Consider the following 9489-nt stretch of genomic DNA (forward strand, 5'->3'; position numbering starts at 1 on the left):
AAGTTTCATTGATCTGAGATAGGAAGGTCATGGCCCCTTCACTTCATTTTCTGTTGTTAAATATGGTATCATAGATGGCAGATAAAGACCAAAATAGTTTATCCAGTCTGCTCAAATGAGATGTGGGTAGATGCCCATATAAATGACCCAGCATCAATGTGCCCATCTCGCATGCATTTTACCTATTGCAGGGTCTTTTACAAGCAGAGAGATCCTGGATTCTCTACAGAGGGAACTATTCCAGCATGTGGGATGGGGCCATACTGGACTTAGTGCTTACTAATGGGGAGAGTGTTTCTGTTGTTATAGTAGGTGATCATCTGGCATCCAGTGATCAACAGATGATGTGGTTTAATATTAAGGCGTGGGGGAGGGTTCATTCAAAAGTGAAGGTTCTAGCTTCAAAAAAATTAACTTTGCTCAGATAGGGGGATTACCTGAAGAAATTGTTGTCTGGATGAAAACATCTAGAAGTTGGCGAGCAGTGGGCAAAACTGAAAGGAGCAACAAGCACTTTTTGTAATGAAAGTAATTAAAAGTAAGAGGAAAAGGAGACCAATTTGCTAGGAGCTGAAAAGGTAAAGAAAAAGAGGTTAGCCTTTATAAACTACAAGAGATCACAAAGAGGAAGGCAGGCAACAATCTGGAAAAGCCATGAGAAGCCGGTAGAGTCGTCAGGAAAGCAAAGAAGCAAATGGAATTAAAAATAGCCAATTTGGTAAAATGGGGGGGATAAGACCAGTGGCGTTCCTAGGGGGACTGACACCCAGGGCGGATCGCCAATGTGCCCCGCCCCCTGGGTACAGCGCCCCCCCGGATGCAGCACGACCCCCCCCCCGTGAAAGGATCCCCCCGCAAAAGAGCCCCCCCTGGGTGTACGCCGCTGGGGGGGTGCCGTGCGCGCCTGGCCTTCGTTCGTTCCACGCTCCCGCTCTGCCCCGGAACAGGAAGTAACCTGTTCTGGGGCAGAGGGAGCACGGAACGAACGACGGACAGGCGCGCATGGCACCCCACCCCCCAGCGGCGTGCACATGGGGCGAACCGCACCCACCGCCCCCTTCTAGGAACGCCACTGGATAAGACAATTTTTAGATATGTTAATGATAGGAGGAAGTGCCAAAGTGGCATTGTGAGACTCAAAGGTGAAGGGGAGGAATAAGTAGAAGCTGATAAAGATAAGGCGGAATTCCTTACCAAATATTTCTGTTCTGTGTTCACAGCTGAAGGGCCAGGAGCAAGACAAATAGAAATGAAGGGGTGGTAGTCCCTGAACGATTTTCACAGGAGTGTGTTCGTGAGGACCTGGCTAAACTAAAGCTGGACAAAACGAAGGGGCCAGATGGCCTACATCCGAGGGTACTGAAGCAACTTAGGGAAGATCTAGCAGCTTCGCTGGCTGACCTCTTCAATGCTCCTCTAGAGTCTGGAGTGGTCCTGGAGAAACGGAGAAAAGCAGATGTGGTCTTTCTGCACAAAAGCGGAAGTAAGGAAGAGGTTGGGAACTGCAGACTGGTAAGTCTGACTTCTGTGGTAAGTAAATTAATGGCAATGATTTTAAAACAGAGAATAGTAACGTTTTTAGAATCCAATGAATTACAGGACCTGAGGCAACATGGTTTTACTAGAGGCAGGTCTCGTCAGACAAATCTGATTAATTTCTTTGACTGGGTGACCAAAGAGAAGGATCGAGGGAGAATGCTGGATGTGGTGTGTTTGTTTTTTTTATCAAAGCCTTTGACACGGTTCTGCATAGATGACCAATAAATAAACTGGGTGCCCTCAGTATGGGCCTTAAAGTGACTGACTGGGTTTGGAACTGGTTGAATAGAAGATGACAGTGGTAAATGGAGCTCATTCTGAGGAAAAGGATGTTACCAGTGGTGTGTCGCAAGGTTCGGTTCTTGGGCAGGTTCTTTTTAACATTTTTGTAAGCGATATCGCTGAAGGGCTGTCTGGTAAGGTTTGCCTCTTGTAGGTGATACCAAAATTGCAATAGAGTAGACACCCCTGATGGTGTGGATAGCACGAGGAAGGACTTAGCAAAGCTAGAGGAATGGTCTGGAATTTGGCAGTTACTATTAATGCTAAAAAAAAATGCAGGGCTGGAAAACCCTGAAGGAACGTTACAATTTAGGGGTTGAAGAACTTTTATGCATGAAAGAGGAGCGGGTAGAGGCATAGCTAGGGGGCGCAGTAGGAGCTGTCACTCCCCCAAATGGATTTTGAATGAAATGGCACCTATGTGGATAGAAGCGGAGCCAGGTTGTCGGCGCGGGGGGAGCGAGAGCAGCGCGAGAGTACTTCCACCAGTGCTGGCGCACATTTTCAATGCAACACATTGAGAAAAAAATAGGCGCCGGAGCTGGCAGAACTCCGTTTGGGGGAGCGTCCGCTCCCCTGGCTACGCCACTGGTGGATTGGCTTTTCAACCTTGTACCGGCACCTATTTTACAAACGGTCTGCTCCCCCTGACGACAAAATCTGGCTATGCTTCTGGAAGCGGGGCTTGGGTGTGCTAACTCTAGAGACACCCATTGGAATATATGGGTGTCTCTAGCATTTAGCGTGTGCTAATTTTAGCACACGCTTTAAACGCTAGCGCACCTTAGTAAACAGGGGCCTAAGTGTCTTATGAAAACACAATTTTAAATATGAATGGAAAAAATTTTTTTTTTAATTTATTAAAGTGTGCTTAGAACCTTAGTGCTGCCATAAAAAGGCAACACCCACCAATCCCATCATCGTGCACTGGACCTGTAAAGCTTATTCAAAAGTCCTGTGTAAAAAGCACTCATTAAATGTGGGTGATATGAATGTCCACACTAAACAAGAAACTGAGTCACTGATGACAATGATAACATTCATGAAGATGAATCACGATACTGCTGGCTCAAGTTGTCAATTTTCCAAGCTCTAAGCAATACAAAATTCAATATTCTGCTCCCCAAAATCTTTTTTGAACTAATTTGTGGTCCAATAGTCCTCCGTTGATGATAGCAGATGATGAGATCAGATGATAAGTGAATACTCCTTCACCCCCGCCCCCCTCAGTGTCATTTCATCACTCCCCAACACAAACTTTGTTTCACTTTCCTGCTTCTTCAGGGGGATTTATGAAAAATACCTACAAAAAAACAAAACATAACAAATCTCTCAAATCTGAGCCTAATCAAAACCACTCAAAAATAAAAAATCATAACTACTCAAAATTCTTCATCATAGCAATAGCATTCACATCTTGAAAGGCAGCCAAGTCTGATGAACTAACGGTTCAAAAATGCCAAGTATTTATAGGTGGAGTCTCCCATATATGATGTAATCTTATCTGACAGAGGTAAATGGTTGAAAAAGTACTTCAAAATTCAATCCCTACTATCAATCCAGAGTCAGACATTCCACTTCCTTGTTCAAACCGTGCAGATACACGGTATCCCATTGAAATATAAAACGTTGTTTCTTTGCTTGTAAGACGCGGGCAATATTGCCCTTCCGGAGTAGATGCACTTGCATCAATACAATGAAACACAGTTCCTCAGTTGTATGTTGGACTTGTATCCAGTGTTCCACGTCGCTGAAGTCTTATATTACTGAGATATTGGCCAATCCATATTTTAATTTTCCTAATTGTGTGGCCAATGTACATTAAATCATAAGGACATAATATCAAATAAACCACTTGGGCTGTTTCACAATTAGTCTCAGTCCGCTGCTGAAACACAAACCCTTCAGTGGGATGTTGAAACGTCTTAGGTTATCTGGCTTTTCCAGGATACCCCCTAGCAAACAAGAACTTTTATTACCTTCAGACTCCACCTCCACTGTCAATCATTTACCAGACCAATTCCTCTCTGCAACTTGTCCCAGGAACATACCCGCTTGGGCTGGATCCTTCACCTCCCACAACTTCAGTTGACGTCCCACAACTCCAGAACCTCCAGAATTCTCTCAGATGACTCTAGTAATCCCCATTATAATGGGAGATTACCCCTAGCTTTTGGCCTAGGTCTTAGGCCTCATCCAGGGCCAGAGTTAGATATACTATCTGGAAGCTCTTGCACACACTCCTTAATAGGTTCTACAGGGCTGTATAGCACCACTAGCAAGTAAAGAAATGTTCTGGAGGTAGGAACCAGTACTGGACCCTCACTGTCTTGGAAGGAGGAAATTCTATAACCTGTGCCTCTAGTTAGGTGCCAAAAAAACTGGGCACTAAGATAGTCTTCTACAGTGGCAGAGTTGGGCATCAAATCCGATCTAGAATACTAGCGTAGTCTGAATGTACTTACCAAACTTCAGGTGCAACCACATATACGAAACGTCTGTGCTTAGTAATGCTGGCACCTAAAATCAGCAGTGGGGCGTGTAAATGCAACTATTCTATAAAGCGTGCACTGAAGTAGTCGTCATGCTCAGGACCCTCCCCTAGGAATGCCCCCTGTGCAGTTACGTATTAGAACATTTAGGCACCAAGGGTCAGAATAGCACTTAAGTGCAATGTGGCATCTAACTGCCATTTCAGCCCCCGTTGTGGGCGTCTAATATCTGTTAACTCCCAGTTGCTGCACCCCAAGTTTGGCACCTAATTCACACCTAACCTTTGGGCACTGTTTAGAATTTCTCCATCCATCTCTATCTCCTGTAGATGTTGGGCAGCCTAAAAGAAACGAGAAAGAATTGCAGATTTTTGTGTTTGTTTGTTTCTTCTTACTATGAGTCGACATGGTGACGCCAAGCATTATCTAAGGCAATTCGATATCATTGCTCATCCCCTGTCATCACAGCCCTTCAGCTTTCTGCTACGATGCAAGTACTGGGCATTTGCCACTGCATGAACACAGGCAGGTTTACTTAAAAGAAGCCCATTCACTGTTCGGACTTTTGCGTTGTGGTCCACGAAGCTACTACAGAATGTTACTTTTAGCAACAGACTTCCACACCTTTTTTTTTTTTTTTAAGAAATTCCTCAGCGTCTTAGAACTGCTTCGTTTTCCTCTTGCCAGTCTTAGCTTTCCCGTCTGCTGCTCTAGCTACTACTACTACTTAACATTTCTAGAGTGCTTCTAGGGTTACGCAGCGCTGTACAGTTTAACAAAGAAGGACAGTCCCTGCTCGAAGGAGCTTCCAATCTAAAGGACGAAATGTCTTCCTTTCCCTCAGGTGATTCCTGCTTTTCTCTCTGCATCCAAAATGTTTTCATTATGTTTTTTTTCTTTTCCGTTCTAATCTAGATGGTTGTTCTAGTAGGTCTGTTTTTTTTTTTTCTTTCAATTTGCAGTGTGTTGCAGAGCTCATAAACACATCCTGAGCTGTTGGATTGAGTCAGCATGCAGATTTTATTACTCCCTTGTGCTCCCTTCTAGTTTTGATTAATTAAAAGGCAGTGCGCCATACCGTTCGGTTACTGGAAACCCTTGTGTTGTAAATTGAAGCTTTTTAAAAGACTCTTTGTACTGTCTTATGTAGGTTTCATTTCCATGATACGGACCTTTACTGCATTACCTCCCTTGTAAGGGTTCTGTTTGATAGATTAATTGAATCCCGGATACATTACACCACATCAGGAAACCTGGGAAGGAATTAGAATTAGTTATTGGGCTCTGCACAGCACTGCACAGTTATGGACCACAATGCGACTAGGTCATTTTCCAAAAAGAGAGCAAGAAAGTTGAGCCACTTTCACAAAGATGCCAGAGAGGGTGCTGGGAAGCTGGATTTGAAAAGTTTTCACCTTACAAAGCTCGGTGATCCGAATTAACTTTTACACTAATTTACTTCTAAATGCTGGAATCTGAAATTTATAAAGGGGCAGTAAATAATGTAAGAAAAGAGGCATATTTGCCCTCAAACAGTGTACTTTCCTATACGGAATGCTAGTGTAAATGAATATATATGCATGTAAGGTTTAGGTGCTGGAAAACAACAAGGCAAACGATCTGCAAAATCCAATATGGGAAAGAAAGCCAGCAGATCAATGCTGGCTTTCTTTCCCAGGTTTAGGTGCTAGAACAGCTGTACAGCTCATAAGTGTCTGTGTCTATATGTCAGAGATATAGTAACTTAGTAACATATTAGATGACGGCAGAAAAAGACCTGCAAGGTCCATCCAGTCTGCCCAACAAGATAAACTCACATGTGCCATTTTTTGTGTATACCTTACCTTGATTTGTACCTGTCTTTTTCAGGGCCCAGACTGTATAAGTCTTCCCAGCACTATCCCCGCCTCCCAACCACCAGCCCCGCCTCCCACCACCGGCTCTGGCACAGACCGTATAAGTCTTCCCAGCACTATCCCCGCCTCCCAACCACCAGCCCCGCCTCCCAGCACCGGCTCTGGCACAGACCGCATAAGTCTGCCCAGCACTATCCCCACCTCCCAAACACCAGCCCTGCCTCCCACCACCGGCTAAGCTTCTGGGGATCCCTTCCTTCTGAGCAGGATTCCTTTATGTTTATCCCACGCATGTATGAGATATGCATACAGCTTACAGTATTCTATAAGTTATGTGTATAAGTCAGTGTCCCACCCAAGTTCTCCCCATGTGTGTCTGCCCCTTGCAAATACACACTATCCACCAGATTCTGTATATGGAACTCAGATTTGGGCACCCTGCCGAGATGCACACGCCACTTAATTGGCTAATGAACTGTTAACTTAGAAAAATAGAATAATGCAGGCAGATAAAGACCATATGCCCTACCCAGTTTGCCCATCTATACTATCTACTCTGCCTACCACTCCCTTAGAGATCCTGTGTACTTGTCCCAAGATCTCTTGAATTCGGCTACTGTTTTCATCTCCACCACTTCCACTACGAAGCCATACCATGAATTCACCACCCTTTCCATGAAGAAGTATTTTCTCAGGTTACTTTCACCTTCATCTTACATAAGCGCTGAACTATGGAATGGGCTCCCAAAAGCTGTGAAAACATTCCACGACCACTTGAACTTCAGGAAATCACTAAAAAACAACCTCTTCAAAAAGGCCTACCCCAATGACCCCACGTAACCCTCTTCACCTACCAACACAGCATGACTATGATCGCACAGGACATCATGCAATCTTCATCCATTCTGACCCTCCACTTATACCTCATATGATCACTATACAACTTTGTATTTGTTATCCACCGACTGGGCAAACGCCTTTGACGGTACTATGTAAGCCACATTGAGCCTGCAAATAGGTGGGAAAATGTGGGGTACGAATGCAACAAATAAATAAATAAATAAAATCCTGTGCCCCCTTGTTCCAGAGCTTCCTTTCAGCTGAAGGACACTCGCCTCCTGTGCATTTAAATGTCCCCTTTCTTCCAAAGTATACATATTGAGATCTTTAAGTCTGTCCCCATACGCTTTATGATGAAGATCAGTGACCATTTTAGTAGCCACCCTTTGGTCCGACTCCATCCTGAAGGTATGGGCTCCAGAATTGTGGACAATATTGTAAATGAGGTCTCACCAGAGTCTTATACAGGGGCATCATCACCTCCTTTTTTCTACTGGCCATTTCTCTCCCTATGCACCCAAGAAGCCTTCTATCTTTGGCCGTCACCTTTTCTACCTGTTTGGTCACCTTAAAATCATCACATACGATCACACCTAAGTCCTGCTCCTCTTATATGTACAAAGGTTCTTCACCCTTTAAACTGTACCATACCCACAGGGTTTTTTTTTTAGCCCAAATGTATGACCCTGCATTTTTTAGCATAAAACCTAAGCTGCCAAATTCCAGACCATTCCTCTAGCTTTGCTATGTCCATCCTCATGTTATCCACACCATCAGGGTGTCTACCCTATTGCAGATTTTGGTATCATCCGCAAAGAGGCGAAGCTTACCAGACAGCCCTTCAGCAATATCGCTTACAAAAATATTAAGAAGAACCAGCCCAAGAGGCACACCACTGGTAATATCCTTTTCCTCAGAAGGGAAATGGGACTTGATATACCGCCTTTCTGTGGTATTTTGCAACTACATTCAAAGTGGTTTAAATAGGATATACAGCTACTTATTTTGTACCCGGGGCAATGGAGGGTTAAGTGACTTGCCCACAGTCCCAAGGAGCTGCAGTGGGAATCGAACCCAGTTCCCCAGGATCAAAGTCCGCTGCACTAACCACTAGGCTACTCCTCCACTCATTCCACCAATAAGAGCCAACCTCATCAGTGATGTCACAATGGCTTGATTGCCCAATACTTGGCTCACTTCTGATATTGTGATGTCATAAGGGAAAGGGGGAAAGGGAAATGGGACTTGATATACCGCCTTTCTGAGGTTTTTGCAACTACATTCGAAGCGGTTTACATATATTCAGGTACTTATTTTGTACCAGGGGCAATGGAGGGTTAAGTGACTTGCCCACAGTCCCAAGGAGCTGCAGTGGGAATCGAACCCAGTTCCCCAGGATCAAAGTCCGCTGCACTAACCACTAGGCTACTCCTGCATTTACCACTACCCTCTGTCGCCTTCTGCTAAGCCAGTTCCTAATCCAGTCAGTCACTTTAGGGCCCATACCGAGGGCACTCAGTTTATTTATTAGTCATCTAACATCGGTATATTTATGATACTGTATTGTAAAATTGGATTCTTACAACAAATTACTTTCTTATGCATTATTCTTTGTTATGTATCCTATACTGTTTATTGTAAGCCAAACTGAAGTCAAACTTGTTTGGGATAATGTGGGATACAAATGTCACGAGTAAATAAATCTATCTGGAACCGTGTCAAAGGCACCACATCTAGAGCTCTCCTTTGATCCAATTCTCTGGTGGTCATCCAGTCAAAGAAATCAATCTGATTTGCTTTGTCAAGACCTGCCTCTACTGAAACTATGTTTCCTCAGGTCCAAGAAAGGGATCTAGGTATAGATGGTACATTGAAACCTTCTCCTCAGTGTGCTGCGGCGGCTAAGACAGCAAATAGAATGCTAGGTATTATTAGGAAAGGAATGGAAAACAAAAATGGGGACGGTATAATGCCTTTGTATCACTCCATGGTGCAACCGCACCTCGAATATTGTGTTCAATTCTGGTCGCCGCATCTCAAAAAAGATATACTGGAATTAGAAAAGGTGCAGAGAAGGGCAATGAAAATGATAAAGGGGATGGGACGACTTCCCTATGAGGAAAGGCTAAAGCGGCTAGGGCTCTTCAGCTTGGAGAAAAGGCAGCTGAGGGGAGATATGATAGAGGTCTATAAAATAATGAGTGGAGTGGAACGTGTAGACGTGAAGTGTCTGTTTACGCTTTCCAAAAATACTAGGACTAGGGGACATGCAATGAAGATACAAAGTAATAAATTTAAAATGAATCTGAGAAAAATTTTCTTCACTCAACATGTAATTAAACTCTGGAATTCGTTGCCAGAGAATGTGGTAATGGCGGTTAGCTTAGCAGAATTTTAAAAAGGTTTGGATGGCTTCCTAAAGGAAAAGTCCATAGACCATTATTAAATTAGATTTGGGGAAAATCCACTATTTCTGGGAT

Source organism: Microcaecilia unicolor, chromosome 7 (assembly GCF_901765095.1).
Source record: "Microcaecilia unicolor chromosome 7, aMicUni1.1, whole genome shotgun sequence".
Taxonomy (NCBI): Eukaryota; Metazoa; Chordata; class Amphibia; order Gymnophiona; family Siphonopidae; genus Microcaecilia; species Microcaecilia unicolor.